General features: G+C 40.8%; 1 protein-coding gene across 1 annotated transcript in view; it reads right to left on the bottom strand.

Annotated features, from left to right (window-relative positions):
• Positions 1 to 9,656, bottom strand: part of znf385b (zinc finger protein 385B) — a 342,637-nt gene extending 332,981 nt beyond the window's left edge. The window contains exons 1-2 of the mRNA XM_078404019.1: positions 9,545 to 9,656; positions 8,143 to 8,274 (exon numbers count right to left, since the gene is read on the bottom strand). The gene's annotated coding sequence lies outside the window, so the exon portion shown is untranslated. The remainder of the gene's footprint in view (positions 1 to 8,142; positions 8,275 to 9,544) is intronic.
• Positions 9,657 to 27,424: the final 17,768 nt, after the last annotated feature.

Below are 27,424 nucleotides of genomic sequence, written 5' to 3' on the forward strand. Positions count from 1 at the left end.
CCTTCTCTCCAGAGATGCTGCCTGTCCCGCTGAGTTACTCCAGCTTTTTGTCTCTATGTTCAGTTTAAACCAGCATCTGCAGTTCTTTCCTACACATTGCTTTCTTTCCTTAGACCCTTCTTGCCAATCATTACTTATCAGAGAGTTGCATTCCTTTCACTCTGAACAGTGAAGTCATCCAGGAGGATCAGATTGTCCACAACAACATGGGCTCATTATCAAAACATGTGCACCTTGTTAATCTCTTGCACACCGAGCACTCAGATGATGCACACAAGGATCTCCTGGGAAGCTGCCACGCTGCAGGACAGGCACAGATGCTCACTTCACATGCCTGGACAGTTCATTTCTTATCATAAAATAGGATCACGAATAATATAACAAAGAGCACGTGTTGGACAGAAATAGTTCATTTATCCTGTTATTTACGTAAACAAAACAAACGACAATTAGCTTATTCTACTTATAACACCTAACTCCCTTGTTTAACTAACATGCCTTCCAATGCATCAATGGTATTCTCCACTACCCAATGTATAACATGCTCCACGTTCTTACTCTGAAGGATCTTTACTTTACTGGATCGCCAGTTTGAAGTCCAACTAGATTTATTGGTCACTGCCGGAAGCTTTGTAGCCCAAAGCTTTGGTCTCAACCCCAGAAGTAGAATCATTTTCTCTGTAAAAACTCTTTCATAATTTCAAAGAATCCTCTCAAGTTACTCATTTATGGTCTTTCCCCGAGAACAGCTCTCAAGTGAACTAACCAAACATTGAAACACTTTGCAACCTTTGCCGATTTCTGTTCCACTGTATCCAAGTAACTGGGTTGGTTCGTGAACATTCCTCTCAGTATGCAATGCCAAATGAATGATTTTTTTAAAACTGTAAACTGAGATCACTTGATGCACCTTCTCAACAGTTAACCAATTGCAACAATGATGGTGGTTTGTCACCAGACTGGTTGCTCTTTTCCCTCAAAGTAGATTGATTTCATGCCAACACAACTTAAAATCCTAAACATAGCAACTGGAAATCAAATTAAAAAGTGCTTTCTCACAGCCGTCATGCAAAAATTCAGAGATTTCTATTTTTGAAATATATCGCACAAGCGTGGACAGTTGTCCCAGCAAAAGTAAATTTGTGGAATTAAACAAGATGATGCAGGAGAAATAGATGAATTCGTTTTTTCTAAGATGGAATGCCTCAACTATGCACACTAAAAATCGTGTCAACAGTTGTGGTGAAAATAAATAAAGGACTCTTGTGCCTCAGGGTTGTAAAACAGTTCCCTGGAAACTGATTTTCGTATCTCATGCCACTGTGAAGAAATTGTTTAAATTTCACTGGAGTATTACAAATTCTGTTTTAATTAAGGAACGTTTCATGTTGAATTCGGTGAAGGGTTTGCAATTATAGTCCTCCAATACTACCATTAGCAACACACATTGTTAAAAGAAAACTTTTACAACATTAGAAGTAATTTGATACTGGGGACATTTTGTAATCTTAGCAAAAGCCCAAAATAATATGCATTTTTGCAATGAACATGTTCCCTGCAAGCTTTTTCCTGGATATAATAATAATAATAATACATTTTATTTATATAGCGCTTTTCATATAGTTAATATAGGATATATAGTTGATGCCCTATTTTGTACATAATCCCTGGGTTAAAACCAGGAATTAGAATATATATTTTTTGTAATTAAATTGTCTTCAAGGGAACGAGAGCAATTGCTTGATGCAATGATAAATGTTTAATCATCATCCATGTAATATAAGGAGTTTAAGAAAATAACTGCAGATGCTGGTACAAATCGATTTATTCACAAAATGCTGGAGTAACTCAGCAGGTCAGGCAGCATCTCGGGAGAGAAGGAATGGGTGACTTTTCGGGTTGAGACCCTTCTTCAGACTGATGTCGGGGGTGGGACAAAGGAAGGATATAGGTGGAGACAGGAAGATAGAGGGAGATCTGGGAAGGAGGAGGGGAAGGGAGGGACAGAGGAGCTATCTGAAGTTGGAGAAGTCGACGTTCATACCACCGGGCCGCAAACTGCCCAGGCGAAATATGAGGTGCTGCTCCTCCAATTTCCGGCGGGCCTCACTATCTCCTAATATAAGGAGTTTCCGTTTTTGAGTCATAGAGTAATTGAGTCAAAGAGTGATACAGTGTGGAAACAGGCCCTTCGGCCCAACATGTCCCAGCTACACTAGTCCCACCTGCCTGCATTTGGTCCATATCCCTCCAAACCTGTCCTATCCATGTACCTGTCTAACTGCTTCTTAAAGATTGGTATAGTCCCAGCCTCAACTACCTCCTCTGGCAGCTTGTTTCATACACCATCACTCTTTGTGTGAAAAGGTTTCCCCTCAGATTCCTATTAAATCTTTTCCCCTTCACCTTAAACCTATGTCCTCTGGTCCTCGATTTACCTACACTGGGCAAGAGGCTCTGTGCATCTACTGGCTCTATTCCTCTCATGATTTTTATACACCTCTATAAGATCACCCACCCCTCATCTTCCTGTGCTCCAGGGAATAGAGTACCAGCTTACTCAACTACTGCCTATAACTTCTTGCCCTGGCAACACCCTTGCAAATCTTCTCTGCACCCTTTCCAGCTTCACATCTTTCCTATAATATGGTGGCCAGAATTGAACACAATATTCTAAATGCGCCCTCACCAATGTCTTATGCAACTTCAACGTGACCTCCCATACGCAAAGTCGATTCGACATTTTTAGAATTGTTTCTGGTGAGGCAACATACACCTATTATTGAACTGTGATGTATAATGATTACATTTTTGAACTACCACAAGCAAATATATAATTATTTCATTTCCAGTGCAAAGTGACGTACAAATATCCACAAATATAGTGAATAGGGAAAAAAAGGAATCCACTCACTAAAAAAACCCCAAAAATGTCATTGAACCTGAAGGAATCAACTGCCAATGCTGGTTTACAGCAAAGATAGACACAAAATGCTGGAGTAACTCAGCGGTTCAGGCAGCATCACTGGAGAAAAGGAAAAGGTGACATTTCAGGTCAAAACCCTTTCTTCAGACCAGAAGGAGGATCTCAAGAAGGATCTCGACCCGAAACGTCACCTATTCCTTTTCACCAGAGATGCTGCCTGACCCACTAACGTACTTCAGCATTTTGTGTCTCTCCTGAAGGAAACGATGTTTAATGAAAACCTCAAAGATTCAGTTTTGTTGCAAATGATTTTTTTTTCATTTTTAAACAGATGAACAAATTATAACGCAAAGGTTGTAAAGTGATGTGAGCTATATTAAAATGTGGTTGCAATATCAAATTTTGGAAGCTAAATAATACCAAAAAAGATTAAAATAAAACAAATGACTAATTTTGGCTTTCTGTGCAGTCATTCAACTTTCAGAATAGTCATTCGATTGAAAGACAAATTTCATTACAAACTGGAGGTGTATTTCAGGGGCACCAATAATGAGGACCATGCATCTTGTAAAATAGGTGGTCAAATGTGCTGGTGGAACTGAAGAACAGTCACAAACAACATAAAAAGGAACTATTTAATTTATGCTAAAGATGCCATAAAAATGCAAAAAAAAAACAATTTCTGGGGAAATGTCATTCGATAGCAGAAGGGTCAGTCTAAATTTGTAAAGAACTCTCCTTAGATGCAGATTAACTACTGCAGATATTTATAACCTCTATATTATAGTCCACCATAGAGTCATATAGCACAGAAACAGGTCACAATGCCCGTGCCAATCAATTGCCTGATCTACACTTTATACAATGAAACAGATGCAAAAAGATTTGCAGAGGATACCAGGAATGTGAGGTTACAGATAGCAAGAGATATTAAACCGGTTCATCTGGTCCTTAAAAAATAGGTCAAAGAATGCCTTTAAAAGCTACGATAGGTAAATTGGAAAGAACATATTTCCACTTGTAAAGTGCTTGACAATAGTTCAAATCAATCCAACAGGGAAATCAGGAGAACTTGCCCAATCACTAGAACGTGCAGGAAAGAACTGCAGATGCTGGTTTAAGTCGAAGATAGACACAAAATGCTGGAGAGATGTGCCTGTCCTGCTGAGTTACTCCAGCATATTGTGTCTATCTTCAATCACGAGAATGTGCAAGCTTCTGCGGGTACATCAGTGATGAATAGTGCAAATGCATTTAAAGGGAAGAAAAATACACAAGAGAAAGAATAGAAGAATATTGTTACCGGGTTAATTAAATAAGAGTGGGAGTGTTTTTTTTACAACATATGAATCCGTGGGTTTGCACAAGCTGCTGTTATATTCCATTTTTTTTTTTCAATTTCACCATTAATTGAATGACGATCATCCATGGCAACATAAAGTTTGAGATAACTGCTATAAGACCCAGACGTGGAAGTTGCAAATAACAAAATTTCCTGCCGATGAAATTTGAAACAAAACACTCTGCTTAAATTGTACCCTTGTCATAAACAGTTGTGGGATCATCTACGCCTTGACTTTTTATTAATAATGTGAACATCTTGTTACATCAAATATGAAGAATACCCTCAGATTGCATCATATCACCAGAGAATAAAATGACAAACAGCCTTCACCAAATGAATAAAAGTTATTTGTAGAAATTGAGAATCTATCCCCACTTCTCTTTATTTTCACCAAACTAAATGACTGATATACCATGTGCACAGCTCAAATACATTCAGAGAGTCTCGTGAGAAAATATAAATGAAACCTTGAAAGCTGTGCCCTAATCCATGAATGTCAGGAGAGTTTTCCACATCATCTTTCCACTGGTGATCCTAATAATTGAGTCGGCTCCTAACACCTTAGTGAGGAATGGAACACATCTAACATTTCATAAACGTTACAATCACATTACTGCATGGCTTCTTTCGAATGGTTGTGTGTAAAACAGTTGCTCACAACCTGTCAATATCCAGAAATTCAGGGGGCACTCAGTTAATTTCTTCAATCCAGACCTCCTGCACCTCTTTCAGGCACATTTATTCATGTTTATGTTTTATCCCACTCTATATTCAGTTGCCTTTCTTCAATCACATACACTTCAATGATTTTAACTGCAATTGATTTCCTGTACACTCTTCAAGTGGGGAAACCTCATTTATTGATTCCATCAGTAGAGGTTTTTTTTTCTTCCAAACACAAAATCTTTAATGGTTGCAATGATAATCTTTTCTAATCAACTTTCTTTTTTATCTTCAATACTTTTAGGGTAGCACAGCTAATAGAGCCACTGCCTCAATCCTGACCTCAGGCATTGTCTGTGTTAAGTTCGTATGTCCTCCTGTGACTGTGTTCATTTCCACCACTTGCTTTCCTGGTTCCTTGCATGAATATATTTTTCATCTTCCTGGTTTCCTCCCACATACCACAGATGTGCATGTTGGCAGCTTCATTGGCCACAATAACTGTCACAGGGGTGCAGTTAAATGGTGGAATCTGGGGAGTGTTGATGAGAGTAAAAAAATGGGATTAATATAAAATTGGTGTAAATCAGTGGTTGATGGTTAGTGTGGCCAAAGTGGGTCAAACAGCCTGTTTCTGTGCGATATCTTTGGCCTTTTTATTCAATGTACACATGCTACATCTTTCATTGATAGAGCATCCATTAAGAAATAAGGTTTTAAATTAACATTAATATTTTTTCATAGAACATTGACAGTACAGCACAACAGGCCCTACGGCCCACAAAGTCTGTGCAGAACATTTTCTCTTAATAAATCATTAAATTTTAATGTCTCAAGAACTTGCTCCCCTTTCGGGTGGGAGGAAGTTGGGGGGGAGGGGTGGGGGGGAGGGGTGGGGGGCAATTACAATGTGGTGGGTGGAGGGGTAGGTTGCATCTTCCACACCATTTGGGCAGAATTGCCACAAATGAATGGAATGGAATACTTTATTGACTGTGACAAGTCACAGTGAAATTCTTTGTTTGCATACCCAAGGTACACAAATAGTCGCCACATAAATGGTGCTAACAAAGTTACAAAGTATCCCCGCCAGCTCCTCCTTAGTCCCCCCTCCCCTCTCTCTCACGGCGGTCAGTCCCCCCGCGCCGGTCTATTGTTCTTCCCCCACCCTCCCCCCCCTCATGGTGGTTTCCCCACATCCCCATCGACCGCCCTCCTCGGGTCAAACAGTGAGGCTCGCATAATTTTGTTACATTTAGTCATAAACCTCTCTCTGCTTCATTAAGAAGCGAACATGCTGAAAATATTGTTGGTCGGTCAATGTCTAAGGAGGCAGAAACCAGGTTAACATTTTGGTTTGATGATCTTGTATCATTGACTCAGGTTATCTCCCTCGATGGATGGTCTATTTTCATTTTATATTTCATTCTTGGAGCATTCTGCTGTGTTCTTGCTTCTCTCTGTTCAATTTATCTTGTCTATATTTTAACTACAACTGTTACTGCTCTACGGGAGAGCCATCAAACAAAAACTCATGAAATAGGGTAGATTTTAAAGAAATTTGTGGGATAGGTCGGGAATTCCAAACCTGGAGAATAAGCCGCTAACGGTGAATCAATTGAAAGCATAGATACTGAAGATGCAAATACAGGAAGATGGAGATATCTCAGGAGTCATAGGGATGGAGGAGATTGCAGAGAGGGAGGGATGGAGAGCAAAAATGAATTGAAAATAAGAGTAAGAATTGTAAAAACCAGTTGTTGATCATTCAAGAATGAAACTCAGTTGCAAGGCTCATTTCTGAGTTTTGAACATAGAACAGTACAGCGTAAGAACAGGCCCTTCAGCTGATAATGACTGTGATGCCAAGACCAAGTCTTACCTATCTATGTATAATCCATATCCCTCCATTCCCTGCATATCCATATGCCTATCCAAAAGCATCTCAAAAGCAAAATATTGTACCTATCTCTACCACCAAATCTGGCAGCGTGTTCTACACAACATCCTCTTAGTAAAACAGGTTGCCCCACACATCTCCTTGACACTTTGGCCCTCACATGTAAAACAATGCCCTCTAGTATTTCATTTTTTCATCTTGGGAAAACGGTTCTGACTGCCTGCCTTATCTATGCTCTCATAATTTTATACACTTCTATCAGGAATCTCTGCAACCACCTTCAAGGTGGAGATCAGTCTGGTTCCACCCAGGACAATTGCCAAGGAGACTGATGGAGTCAGAGAATAGGGAACAGATCTGTTCCTGAGATTGTGGAGGGTGATATACAAATACATTTTCGACACTATTTGAGCGACGGACATTTCTGATTGTGCAGTATCGGATTTCAGATAAGGTGTTGGACGATTTAGATCCTGCAAAGGAAGGGAGAGAAAGAGCTCTTGCTCTTCAAACTATATTTCAGTGGAGACCAGCGCTCTGCATTTCATTGATGTTGTTATGGACAGCATCTATCATGAGAAACAGGAGGGAACAACACAGATATTTGATCGGGGGTGAGAATGCAGTGAGGGGGGTGGCTGCCCAAGGTGACAATGGGAGAGTGGGGGAAAACCATGGCACTGATTTCTAGGTTATTCCTGCTTGGGTAAGACTGACATTAGATGGGTGCAGTCCCATCTAACTGGACGATGACAGTGTTGGAAGAAGACGAGTGTGCTTAACCATGCCAAGGATAGCAGCAGGTCTGTCACTGAAGCAGGGAGATAGTTTGCAACTTTAAAAGGAACCATTTTGATATTGAGCAAGAGAATTGAAGCATTGCGATCCATCAAAGATTTCACAATTTCAAATTCTTTGAGGGCAAGGTCATTGAACTTGACTATTCATTTTTAAGGACAAGCCTCACATTTATTTTTTCACAACAGATTAAACTATAATTACGAGTGCACTTCTGACTGCCTTTCCTTTCCTTCCAAAGCTCACCAGCAGGTAATGTGATGGATCGGGTGGTCTCCATCTGCACCATACATTTCTATGATTATACGAAATAAATCAACCTGCATTCCCTTTCTTTTGCCAGCACCCTCACAGCTGCTGATGTCAGGACTAATCACTCACACTCTACTGCTTTAAGCCATTCCTTCCGAAGACAAAATCAAACTGAAACACTTCACCATCCAAAATTATTATACAATCTCAAAATGTTAACGTCAGGTCAACAGCAACTGTTTACCTGGTCTCACCTACCTTATAGTTCACGCTTCACAACCTGGTTGGAGTCGTACACCCATGATTTCATCTTTTTATCTTCGAGCCTCAATGGCAAGATAGGATTTTGGCAACTCTATCCAAAAATCAACTTGATCTTGGTCAAGCCATCTAAGGAAAACAAAAGGGGAAGTGTTGATGCTCCAATTGGTGGAAAGCAAAATAGCCAGACTGATGAATTAAGCAAAGTAGCTTGAGCCACGTTACCATTCACCGACTGAAGAGAAACCTATCTGACCACCTTTTCCTCATTGACGGTCTGAACACTTCAGATGGGCTGGTGGGTCTGGATAAGGTAGTGTTTAGAAAATTGTTTAATTAGTCATTTCATAGCCAGAGAAACGCAACTAAAACGCAGTTTTCCTTAAGCTTAACTGTGATAAATCTGGACCGAGTCAGAGGATTGCCCATTTAAAACGGCTAGCGTGATTTGACGAGAACCTACAACAGCAGCAAACGGTTGCTTCAAATTGCACTCGTATCCCACGCTGGATTACAATCAATGGGGATGGCTCAAACGAATTAAAAACAAATTAAATAAAGATTAATAGTTCTACTGGAGCTCATTGTGACCAAATGAGAAAGGCCCCTTCCAGTGCCTAACGAGTAAATTTGGAAAAAAAAGTATTACATTGTCAGAATAAAGAGAAATTTAATTTCAGTTTTCAAATCCACAGTGTGACACAACTGCAACTCAATATTATTTTCTTTCTAACTTTAATCCTCTCCACTTACCCCTACCCCATTTTTTTTTGCCGAGCTCCCTTGGTTTCTGAACACGTTAACATCCAGTATTTGGTGAATGGGTCGCACCAATGTGCTTAGTTCAACAAATCCCCGCTAAACAAATGAAGAAGGCGATTTAAAGTGTTCGCGCTTTGCACGTCAAAGCTTCTCCCTCAACTTCCATTTTAGCCAAAAATATCCCGTTATCTGTGAGATCCTCCCGCTTAGAAAAAAAATGAGAAGAGAGGGAAAGAATATAGGTCACACCGCCTGAGTGGTTAGTGATTAAAAATAAAATCACAGCATATTTCTGTCATTGGAAGTTTAGTAACTGTTACATTGTTGAACGACTGAGATTTAAACGTTAACCCCAGAAGAGTTATCTGGGCCAGATTAGGATAACGCCGATTAAAATTAATCACCACCAGGATCGCCACGTGTCTGTCCTTTCTGCAATGAGTTAGAACAGATATTTTTAGAGATGTCACGGTCACAAAAGGGATAAAACTCCTCTAATTGACAACAAATTTAAACCACTCCCAGCTCCGACTTAAAGATCCATCTGTCCCGTTCACAGGCATCCTGTTCGCAGCTTCCATCTAAAAATAATAAGTAGAGCAGCCTTAAAGACGTTCCCCGGCAGTAAATGACTCACAGAGTGGGAGCTGGGCATCCAGCCTGGTGCACAGGAGCTGTGCCGGAGCTGCGCCTCGTTCCCTCCTCCACACACGGTGACCCACACACACACCTCGCTGCAGCTCAACCCAACACGCGGAGCAAGGCGCACCCACTCTCCATCCCATCCCCAGGCTGCCAGGCTGCCCCCACCCCGACACTCCCGATCCTGACTCCCGTCTCCACTTTACTGTGATTTCCTCGCCGGCAGCCGGCCGCGCGCCTGCGTGCGGGACTGAGCCTTGGGACGCTGCTGCTCACCTGGAGAGCGCGGGCAGCATCTGCAGATGTTACTGCTCACCTGGAGAGCGCGGGCAGCATCTGTAGAGGTTGCTGCTCACCTGGAGAGCGCGGGCAGCATCTGCAGATGTTGCTGCTCACCTGCAGAGCGCGGGCAGCATCTGCAGATGTTACTGCTCATCTGGAGAGCGCGGGCAGCATCTGCAGATGTTACTGCTCACCTGGAGAGCGCGGGCAGCATCTGCAGAGGTTACTGCTCACCTGGAGAGCGCGGGCAGCTTCTGCAGAGGCTGCTGCTCACCTGGAGAGCGCGGGCAGCATCTGCAGATGTTACTGCTCACCTGGAGAGCGCGGGCAGCATCTGCAGATGTTACTGCTCACCTGGAGAGCGCGGGCAGCATCTGTAGATGTTACTGCTCACCTGGAGAGCGCGGGGAGCATCTGTAGATGTTACTGCTCACCTGGAGAGACACAACGTGTTGGGGCTACTCAGCGGGCCAGGCAGCATCTCTGGAGAGAAGGAATGGGTGACGCTTCGAGTCTGAAGAAGAAGGGTCTCGACCCGAAACGTCGCCCATTCCTTCCCTCCAGTGATGCTGCCTGTCCCGCTGAGTTACTCCAGCAATCTGCCCCGTCCGTCTGTCTTCTGCTCACCTGCAAGCTAGTGCGCCCCAGTTCCCTTCTTGTTGGCGGACCTGACTGATCAGTCGTCTACCACTCGTGATTTCCTTGCAACCTGATTGCATGCTTGTAATTTAATCCATATTGTGGAATAGAATTTTTTTTTTAATTGCCCGGGATATTCTCCAGATCGGACAGCATGCATGGAGAGAGGAACAGTTTCATGTTTAAAGATAGGCACAAAGTGTTGGAGTCACTCAGCGGCTCAGGCAGCATCTCTGGAGAAAAGGAACAGGTGGCGTTTCGGGTCTGATGAATGGTCCCGACCCGAACCATCACCTATCCATGTTCTCCAGAGATGCTGCCTGACCTGCTGAGACGAGTTACTCCAGGACTTTGTGTCTATCATTGGGATAAACCAGCATCGTCAGTTCTTTGTTTCGAGGTTTTAAAGGCAGCTTGCGTCAGAGCTGGGGAAAGTAGGAAATCAAACAAAGAGAATACAGACACTAGACAGAGTGGAGGTCAAGGGAAGCTGAATGGCATAAGTGGCAAGTGGTGCTGGCTGGGAGATGGTGGACGGGATGATCATCGCAAACTGTGTAGGAAGGAACTGCTGATGCTAGTTCACACCGAAGATAGACACAAAATGCTGGAGTAACTCAGCGAGTCAGCGGCTGAAACGACACCTATTTCTTTTCTCCAGAGATGCTGCCTGACCACTGAGTTACTCCAGCATTTTGTGTCTATTATCGCAAACTGATCTGTCCGGGGGAAATGTGAATTGAAGGAGTTGAATGACAACCATCGCGGCAAAACACGAAGTACTAGAGTAACACCAGGAAAATATTACACACACAATGCAGCATCTGTGGAGAGAAAAATAACTTGATCGATGGCCTTCTATTGCAACTGGCAAGTTCTGATATAAACTGGAAAAGCCGGTGATCTGAAATTATTAACGCAGTGTTGAGCGCTGAAATGTGCCCGGTTTGAACATTAAGTGCTGTTCCTTTATGTTACTTTGAACGTTAAAATAGTGTAAAAGCTGAACACAGTTTAGTGGGAGTGGAATTAAATTGGGAAAGAAGGTCGTCTTTCAGTTCTGGTGAAATGTGACCTCCCTTTCTCTCTCCCCAGATGGTGCTCGACCTGCTGAGTATTTCCAGCATTTTCTGTTTTTATAAACGCCCAATTTCCCAAATCTCCAATTATTTGCGTTTTAATTAATACCTAGTGGGTGTATTAGATTGCAGATGCAACAACAATATTTGGATTCATTATGGATTCGTGATGTTTCTGCACAAGAACGGGATTATCAACCCATCAACTCTATCTGTGTGCCGTTCTGCTGAGCCAAGCACTGCACTGACCTGCATTGAAACGAGGAGGAAACATTGACCAGGGGACTTGGGATGTCTCCGCTGTTCTAATGTTATGGCGTATCGTGCTTCGGTGAGAAAGCAGACACGGTAAATTGCCAGCTCAGACGGTGTAGCGTCACCGCTGACAACAGGTCACTTTGGGACAACCTGGCTTACACTTCAAATCCGAAGATACGAATAGCTAGAGATTCACAGACTGTTGGACGATATTACATTTTAATTTGTGGGACAGACCAATTTAACCGGAACTCCAGAAATAAGCGGGTGAGAAGAGTGAGGAAGTTGATCAGAACACTGCTATTTAATTAAGACCCGCCCCCCCTCCCCCCCCATACACAATCTCTATGTAAATCGACGAGAGAAAGTTTGTTTAAACGGTTGCTACACTGCCCGCATAAGAATACATTCGAAATTCGAAAAAGTTTTGTCTCATTCCCCGCTCCATGGAGAATTGGAAACTAAAAGTTGAGAGAAATCTGAGCTAATTCATGGGAACGTTGAATCCAAGGGTTTGTCACAGTAAACCTGGTATAATGCACATACAAGGAACTGCATATGCTGGAATCTGGAGCAAAACACAGAGTGCTGGAGGAACTCAGCGGGTCAAGCAGCATTTGTGAAGGGAATGGGCAGGCGACGTTTCGGGTCGGGAAACCTCTTCAGACCGATAGTAGGAAGGGGAAAGAGGGCTGTAAAAGGTATCTCGATTCGGGTTCAGCAGCGAGTCGATATCTTCAGACTGCTGGCATCGAGTTGAACACAACTCCCGTCTGAAGAAGGGTCTCGACCCGAAACGTCACCCATTCCTTCTCTCCCGAGATGCTGCCTGACCTGCTGAGTTACTCCAGCATTTTGTGAATAAATACCTTCGATTTGTACCAGCATCTGCAGTTATTCTCATATTATAACACAACTTGTTCAATCGCCCTGCCCTCGCAGTATTAAATGTCGTGGTCCCTCGCTCCCTCCCCCAGTTCACAGCAGAACTCAGACAGCTCCGCCAGTCAAAAGATGAGGCCGACAGGAGACGTCTACAGGAAGGCCAAGTACAAGCTGAAAAACATCACAAGCCCCTGCTGGACCCGCTGCAGTTTGCATACAGGGCCACTAGATCGGTGGACGACTAGTCAATCTAGGCTTGCACTTCATCCTCCAGCACCTGGACCACAAGGGGATCTATGCCAGGATTCTGTTTGTGGACTTTAGCTCTGCTTTTAACACAATTGTGCCAGAGCTACTACACTACAAACTCTCCCAGTTGACTGTGCCTGAACCCCTCTGTTGGTGGATCATCAACTTCCTGACGGACAGGAAGCAGCATGTGAGGCTGGGAAAGCACATCTCGGACCCGCAGACCCTCAGCATAGGAGCACCGCAAGGCTGCGTACTCTCCCCTCTCCTTTACTCTCTCTACACCAACGACTGCACCTCCACAGACTCCTCTGTCAAGCTTCTCAAGTTTGCGAATGACACAACCCTGATTGGACTGATCCAGGATGGGGAGGAATCTGCCTACAGAGGGGAAGTGACACAGCTGGCGTCCTGGTGCCATCGCAACAACCTGGAGCTCAATGCTCTCAAGGCAGTGGAACTAATTGTAGACTTTTGAAGAGATCCCCCTCCCCCACTCACCATCAATAACACCACAGTCACATCTGTGGAGTCATTTAAGTTCCTTGGAACCATCATCTCCAGCGACCTTAAATGGGGGGGCCACCATCGACTCCACAGTCACAAAGGCCCAACAGAGGATGTATTTCCTGCGACAACTGAAGAAACACAATCTGCCACAGGCAATGATGGTCCAATTGTATACTGCTATCATTGAGTCCATCCTCACCTTCTCCATCATGGTCTGGTTTGGCTCAGCCACCAAGCACAACATCTGGAGGCTGCAACGGATCATTCGCACAGCTGAGAAGGTTGTTGGCTGCAACCTTCCCCCCATTGACGAACTGTACACTGCAAGGGCCAGGAAGCGAGCGGGCAAGATCATCTCTGACTCCTCTCACCCTGGCCACAAACTCTTCGAAGCACTTCCCTCTGGAAGGCGACTCCGGACTATCAAAGCAGCCACAGCCAGACATAAAAACAGTTTCTTTCCACGAGTGATAGTTCTACTCAATAACCAAAGTCTGTAGTTTCTTTTTTGCTCTGGTTTATTTTCACCCACATGTTTGGACCATAATGTTGTATCTTTATTGTTTTGATGTGGTTTTGCTTTATTCTTAATTGTTAACTGTATGTTTGTGTTGTCATTTGTGAGTGGGGCACCAAGGCACATTCCTTGTATATGTATACTTGGCCAATAAACTTATTCATTCATTTTGTTTCAAGGAATAGAGTGCGATTCGGTTTCAAGACGCAAAAACTTCTGACGAGGATTGTGCGGCAATTTATTTCTCCTCGCCCTTGCAGCGAGGTGCACATTTTTCAGCTACAAGCTCCCCTGGAACTGGTGATTCCCGCCAGGAACAAGGAATTATTAAAACAGACACAATTCCAGAACATTTTATATTGATTCTTTTCTTTACTCGTTGCCTGAGGACAGTCAAAAATAGGTCGGTGGTAGATGGATAAAATGGGATTTTTAAAGTAATGTAGTTGCACTGAATGCCGCCATTAAGCGGCTTTGTTATCCTGACTAAGTGGACCTCGTCTCACCAAGACAGCAAACGGACAGATGTTGCTTGTCATGTCAAACTGCTTTGTTGGAATTTTCCTTAAAACTGAAGCCAAAGACAATCCACAATCAGTAGACTGTAACTCAAAAAACAATTGGCGGTGCACAATGAATAATCATTGCATATCAGAGATATATTTACCCAAGAAAAGCAAATATTTTGCAACAGAATTTCACCATAAAGGTATTCTTTACGTTAATACTTCATCCACCAACACAAGCTAAAAGAACAGCATTTCATCGTCCACCTGCACGTTGCACGCCGCTTGACCGAATACTGAATTTAGCCATACCTATAAATACTTCTCTCCTCCTCCCCCCCCCCCCCCCCCCCCCCCACTTCATATTGCGGTTGTATATTTTTATTGTTACAATATAATTAATTGTTGACATACTGAAGTTGCATTTAAGAGAATTTTACATGGAGCGATACGGATCATGTGCAGGCAGATACGAGTGGGCCTTGCATCATGGTTGGCACAGACATTGTGGGCTGAAAGGCTAGTTCTTGTGCTGCACTATCAATTTGCTTTTGCATTATTTTCTTTCAACTGTCTATTTAAATAATAGTTGATTGCCAACTTTGTTCTGCACCCGAGAGCTGCACGGTCCCTTCTTTCCGCTCACCACCTCCATGCAAAGTAAAACATGTTTGGCTTCTCATTTGTTCAGTCCAATGAATAATATTTGACCTGAAATGCCAATTCTGTTTGCCTCCCCACTGACACTGCTTCTCCAGTGACCACTTCCAGCACCTGACTTTTGTTTCAACTTTCCAGCCTCTGTAGCTGAGAACCATTGTGCTTCAGTCAATGAGTGAATATGGATCGTTGATCTTGCTGAGTTAAAAAACACATGCAATGCTTGCACATTGAAGTTCAATGACTGAGGTAAGGGTGATCGTGGTAATAAACAGGGCAAGATGGATCAAATGGGTCCTGAAATCCATTCCATCAAAAGATGGCCCACACCATCTTTTCTACTTTCATAAGGTCATAAGTGACAGGGGCATAATTAGGTTATTTGGCCTATCAAGTCTTCTCCGCCATTCAATCATGGATGATCTATCTCTCCCTCCTAACCACATTCTTCTGGCTTCTCCCCATAACCCCTGACACCCATAGTATCAACAATCTACAGTATCTATCTTTCCCTTAAAAATATCCGTTGACTTGGCCAGCCTTCTGCGGCAAAGAATTCCACTGATTCACCACCCTCTGAGTAAAGAAATTCTTCCTCAGCTCCTTCCTAAAGGAGCGTCCTTTAATTAAGAGGCTACGATGTCTAGTCCCAGACTCTCTCACTAGTGGAAAAATCCTCCCCACATCCACTCTATCCAAACCTTTCACTATTCAGTAGGTTTCAATGAGGTCCCCCCCTCATTCTTCAAAACTCCAGCGAGTACAGTCCCAGTGCCGTCAAACGCTCATCATATGTTAACCCACTTATTCCTGGGATCATTCTTGTCAACCTCCTCTGCACCCTCTCCAGAGCCAGCACATCCTTCCTCAGATATGGTGCGTTCAGTACTATTCTGAAGAGAGGCCCATCATTTCTTCAAGATACCGGTAAAACTTAATGTTATCAGTTCCTGCAATCAGCTCTGCAAAGAGCACTTCCTCCTTCACTGACGGGTAACAAAAACTTTCTAGGTTCGTGACCCACTTCTGAGAACCATGAGATTATAAGTGATATCCTCATGGTCCTCTTCTGAAACTCTCTGGGCTTTCAATATATTCTACCTTGTGCAGGATCCAAAGCCGACCACAATATTTTAGATGCAACTAGATCAAGGCTTTTACTATACCTTAGTTCTCCAGTTATACATCCAAACCTTATCCGTTTTATCCAGGCAGTGTTCATAAGCCTAAAATATTTCATGAAAGATGTGCTTTTCAAAACTGCAAACTTACCACAAGCCCACGTTCAATTTCAATATTGACATCCTGGGTTCTTCAGCCAACAAATCTAAATCAAACAAGTCCACTTATTTCACATTGGATCCTGACTCCCATTTGCACTCCAACAATAGATTTATCTGCATCAGTCTCCTGTAAGTTAAAGCAACATTTAATGTAGATCAATCCAAAGCTGAAGCTGTTCTTACCTCCGGTGAACACTTCTCTGAACACAAAGACCAATTGGCCTTCCTACAGGAGCTGTAGAAGGTGATGATTACAGTGGAACCCAAGGTCAGGCAACGGGGCAAAGGCAAATAAAGTGCAGTCTTATTCACTACACAGGATCAATTCAGTTTTAAAAATTACTCCATATTGAGGCAAATGGCTAGGAACATGAAAATCTGGTCATGATTCTGAAACTTCAGTCGCAAAGAACATTTTTCCCCACTGTGACACCGAGACAAAGATGAAATTCCTTTAGCTCGGCCAGTTGTGTGATGTGATATGAGGAAAGGTAGGTGGAAGCAGATTTAATGTAAACATACAAAAAGTGAAAAGAAACAAGGGGATTACATTTTCAGAACTATATTCAAATAAAATATTCCCTAAAAGGACTTAACTAATGAGTGGATGTCAGGCGGAACTAAACAATAGTCTTCAATCCGTGTGTTAGTGTAATCAATTTACAATCTTTCCAGAAATTTGACAATTCAACAAGATTAAATCTTTCCATCAATGATCCAGACACATGTTTTTAAATTAATATATCCCTTTAATTTCCATTGCAAATGAGATTTCATGTAATACATCAAGAAATAGTAACAGTTTCATATAACTTAAGTATTTATCAATGAAATAGTTAAGTAATCTTGATTGTGTCCAGACAAGGCAAAAATTAGCCACATATTTGATACTGAAAGCAGAAGCTGTAATGTTATCAGTCTAAGCTGTGAAGTTGAGGGGCATTTAATTGAGAATGTAAAATCATTCAATACCAGGGGGCATTGGCTTAAGATGAAAGTGAGAGAAATCACTGTAACAGCAGACAAGAGAATGTAAATATCAAAAAATCCTTCCACTTAACAAGTGTCAGTTGCCTCAAGCAAACATCTCAATTGTGCACGGCAGTCATAAAAGCTTTCATAAAACCCATTTCATTTTACTGAAAGTACTTCATACATATCACACAGGATCTTAAAGATAACTGCCAAACAATATTGAAAAGATTTTTCAAGCCTTTGATTTCCAAGTAAAACTTTTATAGTGCTATTTGTGTCTCAGTGAAAGGGCAAATAGAATTGGCCTGTGTGTTGATGCAGTTTTGCCTCGATTTGCAGCATTTAAATAAAGACGTCCCACAGTTTACCTCATAGGCTGAACCAGACTATTCTGACAATGTTCCATTTAACCTTGGGCTGACTATCAAATTGCATCCCCTCTCCATCACAACTGATATTATTTTGTTCATCGGATGTGTATGTCAACACCAAAGCCAGCATGTCCCAATTATCTCTGAACTAAGCTTGTCAACGACATAGGCCAAAAGAGAAGGATGACAGATTTCCTCTGAAAAATGTTAGTAAACCAGTTAGATTTTGTGCAACAACCAGTTTTCTCCATGGTCACTATTAAAGATGTTAGCTTTTTAATTCCAGGTTTATTTAATGACCCAAACAATATCATCTCCATCTGGTGATGAAATTGGCATTGGCACCTTCAGACTCAATTGTTCCAGTCATCTTATTCTCCTCAATGTTCAGCTGAACCTCTACTGCTGTCATCTCATCCTGCACCTTCTATTGCCTTATCTTCAGTGACCGACATTGATTTGCAGAATACCAAAGTTCACATGCTTAAATATTTCTCTGTGAAAATTCATCAAGTTGTATACGTTCCTCATCTCTCCTTTACTCAGACACTAGCTTCTTAATTACTTTCAGAATTACTTTCTTCAATTCCTCTATCCCCAAGATTTCATCAGAAGCTCATCCACCTTAGCAGGATTTAAATCATCATCTTCAGTGATTCAATTGTTTCGTTCTGCTTCAGTGTAAGCTTGGGAAGATCTCAATAAAGACAAAATACAAAAGATAGATTTGTGTTGAAATATTAGTGCAGTCCTTAGGATTGTTTAAGAGCATGTAGTATTGCATTATGGCACTCTGGAAGTATTCAAATGCATGTAAACACAATGGCACTAAACACAACATGGGGCTGGCCAGGCTTTCAATAAAGATTTTGGCTGTTTTAACATTTTGGCTGTTTGCACTTTTCTCCCTGTCCTTCAATTTCCAAAAATCTATTTATGTCTGTTTTGATTTTAACTTTAAGCCCTGTAAAAACTTTCAAAATGTTAATCTACTCCAATGTATCTACCCTCTGGGGAATACAGATCATGCCTCAATTCAATCACGCCTCATACTGCAAACCTGCAATCCCTGGAAGCAGGCAAACGAGTTTTCTTTGATGGAGAGTTTTCTTTAATGTACTTCCTTAATGGAGAGTACATTTTTTAGATTAGGAGACGGAGAATGTACACAAATTTCCATGTTACTCTCTCACCAAGGCCCTATTAATGCAACATGACACCTGTCCTCCTACACTTAAATTGCCCCATAATAAAGGCAAACTTGCCTTCCCATTGGTATGCTGTACAATGGCTCTCGGTGACCTGCACACAAGTATACCCACATACCCTTGACCTTCACCATTACTCAAATCTCACCAATATTTCTTCTTCATCTGAATCAAAGACAGTGCTTGCTTATCAATTCCATTTACGGTTTATTGGACAAAGCTGTGCTGGATAGTATATTTTCTTACTCAACAATATTTCTCCTTCAAACATACAGTATATCAGAGTTTATGAAAGACACCAAGGAGACACCTTACAATTCAATTGTCCACCACCTATTGCTCGGTGCTGCACTTGAGTTCAAAGAGATCTCACTGTTTTACTGCTGTAGGCTGCCAACTTTCCTTCAAGAGTAAACAACACATGCATGCAAGTTCATCAATACAGGTTATTAGAATTGGGTTGATATTTTAGCTCTTCAACGTTTTGCAAGCCAACTTGAGGAAAGAATATTGAATATTATTAGAGATGAATGAGACAATGCAATTTTGCACGAGTATAACAGCTTGGAATATAGCACGATTATTCAAAGGGAATAAATGATATTTCAAATTACCAGGGTCCAAAATTTGGCTTATAGTTTGTGGGAATTGACAGAAAAAGGAAATGCGAGAAATGATTTGGCACATCATGGATAAGATGTATGCAGAGTGCTTGCAGAGAGCAAACAATTGACAGAGACCAAAAGTTGGAGAAAGTTAAAGCAATTAAAAGATAAGACTCAATTAAAGTGAAAAGAAAGTGGAACATCACAAAGTCAAAAGAGTGTAATGTAGCAAGGAATTAGGAAATGGGAGGGAAACAAACAAATAGTGAAATGAAGAGAAACAAGTTTTACTTTTGTCCGAGAGGAATGCGACAGAAAATGATGGAATTTTAGTCAGTGTCTGCTGGCTCAAGAACTACACTGGACCTTTAGAAACATTTGTTGGAGGGATCTGCAGTTACAAATATGTAACTATTTTCTGCAGCTCCCTTCCTTTGACCAAAGATACTTAGCACGACATGGAAATCAATCAATGGCTTTCCTAGATCTGAAATGATGGATCAAGTATTCATTTTAAACAATGGTGAGAAATGAAGATGACAGCAAGGAACATTTGAGGATAGACATAAAATGCTGGAGTAACTTAGCCAATCAGGCAGCATCTCTGGAGAAAAGGAATTGGTGACATTTCTGGTCGATACCCTTCTTCAGACTGAAAGATAGAGGGGACGGGGGACGGGACATGGTCAGAGCACTTAAAAAAAATTCAGGAACATAACAATTTATTTTAAGACCAGCAAGATGCTTCTGCCAATATGTAGCATTAAAAGGTGGAAAACAGGAGTCAGGTAGAGAGTTGGAATCTTATCAGTTCCTGTTGAGTCTCCTTCTGGACCCAGTCTTCAAATTCAAAGCGTCTGCCATTTGCACTTTGTTGATTTATTCAGCTTTCTTACTTTCAGCATATTTGCAAGGCCATATATGCAAGGCAGCGCATTTCTGTCAGCATGATTTCTTGAACCATTTATTTGCCAGAAAGAGAAAACAACCACCAAACTCTGTTGTGCTTCTCAATAAGTGCAAAAGCTCTAAACAGCTCCAAACAAAAATGCAACCGGTACCTCACTTAACACTCAAAGTGAATCCAAATGTACCGCAAGTGTTCAAAATTGACATTCTAATCATTTAACAAGAAAGTCAGTGGAGTTCAGTGTACAACATTTGCACAAAGACATATCAAAATAAAAAATTCTGAGGAAGAGAAGTTAAAATAAACCAGAAAGGCAAAAGATAATCTGCTCGGTTGCAAGAGATAACTTTTTATTATTTTCTAAGCTGGAGGCCAGATACAAGGAGCAACAGAAGGGAGGGATTTAGGATTAATTCTGGACAGCGGATTTTAATGATGGAAGGAGGAGGATTCAGGATAAGAGTTTGACTGTGGTGACACGATGGCTAATGTATGCATCCCCAGACAGTGGAACAAAATAGGTCACTTTTTGAGGAATGATGATGTAAGCTGAGATACAGGCTTTAAAATTGGATGGCTGAAATGGCAAAACTTTAGAAGAATTTTAGGATACAGGTGTCACAATTTTATACCTGACCATGGAGAGACAATTAAATCAGCATTTTGAAAAAAGTGATTTTTTTTTGTTCTCACAAGATCAAAGAGTTTAATCACTAGCACATTCATGAGCACAGGGTGTTCAGTGTGAGCTTTGGGTGGCCAGTGAGAAAAGAATGGGAAGATTATGTTGGAAGAAGGACAGAGATCAATTTCTTGTATTCAATCTTAGATAGGTTGAATTAAAAATTGAAAGCATGGCAAGTGTAAAACATGCTACCATTTATTCCCAGTGAGAGATTTGGAGGGTATGTTCAAGTTGCCAGTAAAACTTACCTTTATTGTGATCAATAGTTTCTGCTGCATATTGCAGAAGGCTCTGAAGATTAATTGTTCGATCGAATAATCACATTTGCGCTATGTAATGTTACATTGAACTTTAATATTATTCTTGAACTTTACATAAAATGTGATTTTAAAAACAGCAAAGTTCAAAGGGAGAATACGTAGAGATAAAGTGTATTGTTTATACTAAGTTTAATTAGGACAATAATGTGAAGGCAAAATTTTTGCAATGTTAATCTAAAACATAGTAAATCGGGAACAGGTTTAAAGATTTACCAAGATAATCTATTTATGAGAGAACTGAATTTATGGAATATATATTGCAAATCTAAATATTCTGTTGTTTTTCCACGCAAAATAAAATAAAATGTAGACATTTAAATTAACAAAATAAGCAAGTCTACAGTTATGTATTATGATCATTTACTGTAAATGTTATCAGGATGTCTTCCCTGGAATGAAAAAACTATAGTTCAACTTAATTGGAGTGTACAACTGCTGCAAATTCTTTTCTCGTCTTCCTGATATTGTTTTGGAAATTGCCTACATTTAAAAATTCAACTTCACTTGCAAAGTGAGAAACATACTGGATAACATGAACGCAGGAGTGAGCAAGCAATGGATTAAGAGATTAACTTGCAAATTATAGTATCACAGCTGTTTGAGATGGAACATATGCAATTACAGCATGGGAGATGATTATTTATCCGATCTCATAATACCTGGTCCCCTATTAAAAGAACATTAATTATGGTTTTAATGTCTACCATTGTTTCTCGAAACACATTCAAAGTACCAGTGGTTTTAAAAGTATTTTTCTGCTAACTTCTCCATTTTCCTACACTGATCTATAATTGACGCCCTTCAAAGAATACAAATTTCTATACTTTCATCCTGAGGGAACTCATCAAAAATGATTCAATTATTTTGGCTATATCATGCTCATTCTTTGTTCTAATTAAAAGAACTTTGCTTTCTCACATCCCTTTGCATACTTAAGTTTTTCATCTCCTGTATAACCTGTATAAAGCTCTTTTGTATTCTCACGCTATATCTTGAAGTAGGGGAGAATAAGATGTTTTCTGTCCTTGCCAAACATTTAAATTTGAACTTGTAGTCCTCGCCCTTAATTGTGATGAGGACTTGGTGAATCAACACAAGGTTGGGTGGGGGAGCCATGTTTCCTTATATAGGACAGTTCAGATGATCTGGAGTGAAATGCTTCATCTTGAGAACTTCAGTCCTACAGCATTTTCTACTTCAAATATATGTCCAATTGCGTTCCTGCAGAACGTGATTATATCAGTTTCAGGTGTCACGTTCTGGATACCAACAGTTGGATGGGTGAATGGTTGCCAGGAAGAGAATATATCATTAAGGTAAACACAAAATGCTGGAGTAACTCAGCGGGTCAGGCAGCATCTCAGGAGAGAAGGAATGGGTGACGTTTTCGGTCGAGACCCTTCTTCAGACCCTTCTATCTACATTAATGCTTTTATGCATTATTTTAAATGTGTAGATGACTGGTTATCGATTTGCTTATCCATCACAAATGTTTCTCATCTTTTGCCCTCTCAATACCCACTACAGGTACCTCACGTTTTACGTTTGAGTTATCCCTTTTTGAAATAATGCGCTTGATTAATTAACAATATAACTTAATTTACATGCTGTATTTTTGAAATAAAGCGCTCAAATTTACACGTGTTTAAATTCATATGGTTAGTTTATGCATTTATGAATCATGTGCTGCTTTTCAGGAACATAACCTCTGTGTAGAATGCTAGGTGCCTGTATATAGTTTTGGACACCATCATTTAACTTGATCAAATGCTAAAACTGCATATGGAAATCTGAAATAAAGACAAAAAATTGCTGGAAATGTTCACTGAGTAGGTGGTTAATACTGAAATTATTGCCCAGACACCTAACAATATAAAACAAGGTGATTAATTTTCCCAAGAAACTGGTATTTGAATATCATACCGTGGTGAAAACCTGCAAGGTAATTAGTAGTTTGCTTATAGCAGTCAGAATGTGCATTGAAGTTTGGGAGGGAGATAGGATCACTTCAATGAACCACTTTAGTTTCATATCAGTTTCAGGATCACTGCAATTGAAAAAGAAATCCTTTTCGGAATGCTTTTCAAATTAGGAACTATCCAAGAAGATATATTGGATCTTCAACATTAAAAAATAAATTACTGGTGCTCTAAGCATTGACTGTATCTTGGCATTTCAATGTGTGGGCACTTCACTGCAACTTCCTCACCATGGACCTGCTCACCCAGAGTAAAATGTGTGCATTTCAAAATTTAATACCAACAACAAATGAATGTTTGAAGGCCAAGTGATCAATAAAATGATCAATAGATCAAGGGGTCCAAGTTATAGACAATAGGTGCAGGGGGAGGCCATTCGGCCCTTTGAGCCAGCACCGCCATTCAATGCGATCATGGCTGATCATTCTCAATCGGTACCCCGTTCCTGCCTTCTCCCCATACACCCTGACTCCGCTATCCTTAAGAGCTCTATCTAGCTCTCTCTTGAATGCATTCAGAGAATTGGCCTCCACTGCCTTTTGAGGCAGAGAATTCCACTGTTGATTTAAGTTCAACATTACTGACGTAAAACGTTATTTCCAGTGCCACATCCCATGAACAGGTCATAGACTGGGAGCAATAATACTCTCTCTTTCACATTTTATATACCTTCTGAGGCAAAAACAAGAATAAATAAGCATAATTTTTAATTTTAATCTGTGTTGGCGGATGTTTCGATATAACCCTTCTCTCCTACAAAATAATGTTAAACTGCATTTGAGACGAAGGATTGTGATTGCAATTATGATTACAAATTAAACATTATCAGAGAGCAAGTACAATACATCACCTGATTAATAACAACAAAAAACTGGTTCTATTGAAAGTGTGTTTCCAATGTAATGCCTTTGTAAGATTTTAATATTTTCACACAATCTGAACATTCCCATTCCCAGGAGCTGCATATTAATTTGGGGCTTGGGGAATGGGAACATAGCAACAGAAATGTACTTGGCTCAGGTTTTATAAAGCTAAGCATATGCACAGTTCTTTTTTTTGCCATATCATCAAAATGTGAGGTCTGACTATGAAACCAAAGTGGATCAGTATTGCTTACCTACGCAATGCCAAAAAAGTAGAAACAAAACTAATTATGCAGGTTGATTTTTTTTTTCAGGACTAAGAGTTCATAAGTCATAAGAGCAGAATTAGGCTATTCGGCCAATCGTGTCTACTCTGCCATTTAATCATAGCTGAACAATCTTTCTCTCTCAACCCCATTCTCCTGCTTCCTCTCCATAACCCCTGACATTCTTACCAAGAATCTGTCAATACCCGCCTTAAAATTACCCGAGCTGGGCCTCCACGGTAGTCAGTGGCAATGAATTCCACAAATTCATCACCCTCTAACTAAAGAAATTTCTCCTCATCTTTTAAAAGACACATCCTTTTATTCTGAGACTATGCCCTCCGGTCCTAGGCTCTCCCACTAGTAGAAACAATGGAGAATCGAGGACCGTCTTAAGCATTAAGAACAATAAGCATTACCTGTTCGTTAAAAGGTTATAATACTTGGATGGAATGTGGCAGAACAAAAAAGGAAAACTGTTCAATATAGTTTTATCCATATCCATTGCTAGTCAGTGGCAACAACCCAGATTGTATTTATTTTCAGTATAGAATATATTGACTGTGGTAACGGCAAAAAATGTTCCAGACACCAAGATGAAATATGTTTTTTTAATTACAAGAAATTATGCTCAAAACAATGCGCAACCATAACCAATATTGTATAAGTTACAGAGGCCACATTTCAGTGCAGATACCATAAGCCCTTTGCAGTGCTTGCCATTGATATGCTACAGCATAAGTGTATTTGGTTGGGTGGGGAATGAGAAGGATGGAAGAGGGAGCATCACAGGTGTAGTCACAGGGTTGTCATTTAGGAATTATTACTTCTGTCTGTAAAATGCAAGGACTACTTCAATCAGCTGCAATTCAATCCATTACTCTTCTGTTCACTTAAAATTAGTATATTTCACACTCTCAAAATTAGTATATTTCATATAGTCTCAATCCTTCATATTTGAGATTGGCCCAAAGATGAATCAAAACAATACCGTAGAAAGACTAAATGTAATAGATGCACAATCTCACAACTATATAATAATCTAGTTTCCAAATCATTACAGAAATGCAATAGTTCTTCAAAATGCTCAGATAAAACACGCTTCAATGGTTGCTTTTTGGACCCTTTGAAGACAGCACTGAGTGATGAATTTACAACATGTAAAGAGGCAGGTTCAGTTCAGCATTGTGGTTCACTCAGCACAGGATATGCTGAAAGTACAAAACTGGAAGTGATGGGTTACCTGTCAAACAAATTATCCAAGATTATAATGAGAGTACCTGCAATAAATGCAGGAAAAGAGTAATTTTCAAACGCATTCTGGAGCTTATAGCTTTGAGTATGCTGGTTGAGTTAGATAGAGCTCCAGAGGCTAGCGGAATCAAGGGATATGGGGAGAGGGCAGGCACGGGTTACTGACTGTGGATGATCAGCCATGATCACAATGAATGGTGGTGCTGGCTCAATGGGCCAAATGTACTCTTCCTGCACCTATTTTCTATGTTTCTATGAAATGGCAATCCCTTTTAGTGATGAAGGTTCAGTGCTAAGTGCAACTGAAATGAAGGTGGCAGAAGAACAGTTTACTCATCCACAGTATGTGGGATTGGGTGGACAGGTTCTTGCAGCATTGAGATTCTGCACTTCTGGAGCGAAAACTGAAAAGACCAGTCTGCTTTCTTGAGTCAACAAAATATCTTGTCTCACCACTTCATAGAAGAACAGGAAGGGTTACCACACCTGCCAATATTAATCCCTCATGTAATATTGAAACAGATTATCCAATTGTCACTCGTAGAAACTGCTGTATGAAAACCATGGTTTTCACACAATTTATTTCCCCATTGACTGCAATCCTGTTATAGATTTCAGAAGGTGAACGCAAAACAGGTATCACAAATGTACAAAGTTTGACTGACAAGGTCAAGAAAGCAGGAAGAGACATCAAAGGCTCAACAACAAAGCAGTGAACCAGATGTACCTGTGCCTCACTCACATCTGCCGCAGATGTTCAAATGTTCACTTCCTGAGGTGATGAAAAGAGATATGTTGATACCGAAGCAGAATAGCAGAAAATGGCAAAGATTGAAGGGTGACATTATATTGACATATGTCATTCAAACATCAGTAAATGCGTGTCTCAGAATACAAGCTCAGAGCCTCCACTGATCTTTGAGCTCATTGTTGTTGCAGAGATCTGTAGTGAACCAACACACCCAGTTGCCAAACACTTTAATTCCACCTCCTATTTCCACATTGACTTTTCTGTCCTGGGCCTCCTCCATTGGCAGAATAAGGCCAAACGCAAATTGGAGGAACAGCACCTCAACTTTTGCTTGGGCAGCTTACAGCCCAGTGGTATGAATATTGATTTCTCTAACTTCAAGTAACTTTTGCATCCCCCCTCTCTCCATCCCTCCCCCACACAAGTCGTACTAGCTTCAAAGTTGTCTTGTTGTCTCATTGTCTGCAACTCGTTTTCACCTAGCTCACAGCTAACAATGACCTGTTTCCTTCATTATTGTTACTTTTTTCATATCTTTCATTCATTCGTTCTATATCACTGTCTATATCTCTCGTCTTCCTTTCCCGACTCTCAGTCTGAAGAAGGGTCTCGACCTAGAAAAGTCATCTATTGCTTTTTCTGCAAAGATGCTGTCTGACCCACTGAGTTACTCCAGCTTTTTGTGTCCATCTTCGGTTTAAACCAGCATCTGCAGTTCCTTCCGACACAACACTGGTTGCTGGTCTACTCCTATTTTTGTTTGTAGGTGAGCCTTGGATCTCTCTTTCCAGTCCTTCCATTAGTTTACAGACACGGCATG

Source organism: Rhinoraja longicauda, chromosome 8, assembly GCF_053455715.1.
Source record: "Rhinoraja longicauda isolate Sanriku21f chromosome 8, sRhiLon1.1, whole genome shotgun sequence".
NCBI lineage: Eukaryota > Metazoa > Chordata > Chondrichthyes > Rajiformes > Arhynchobatidae > Rhinoraja > Rhinoraja longicauda.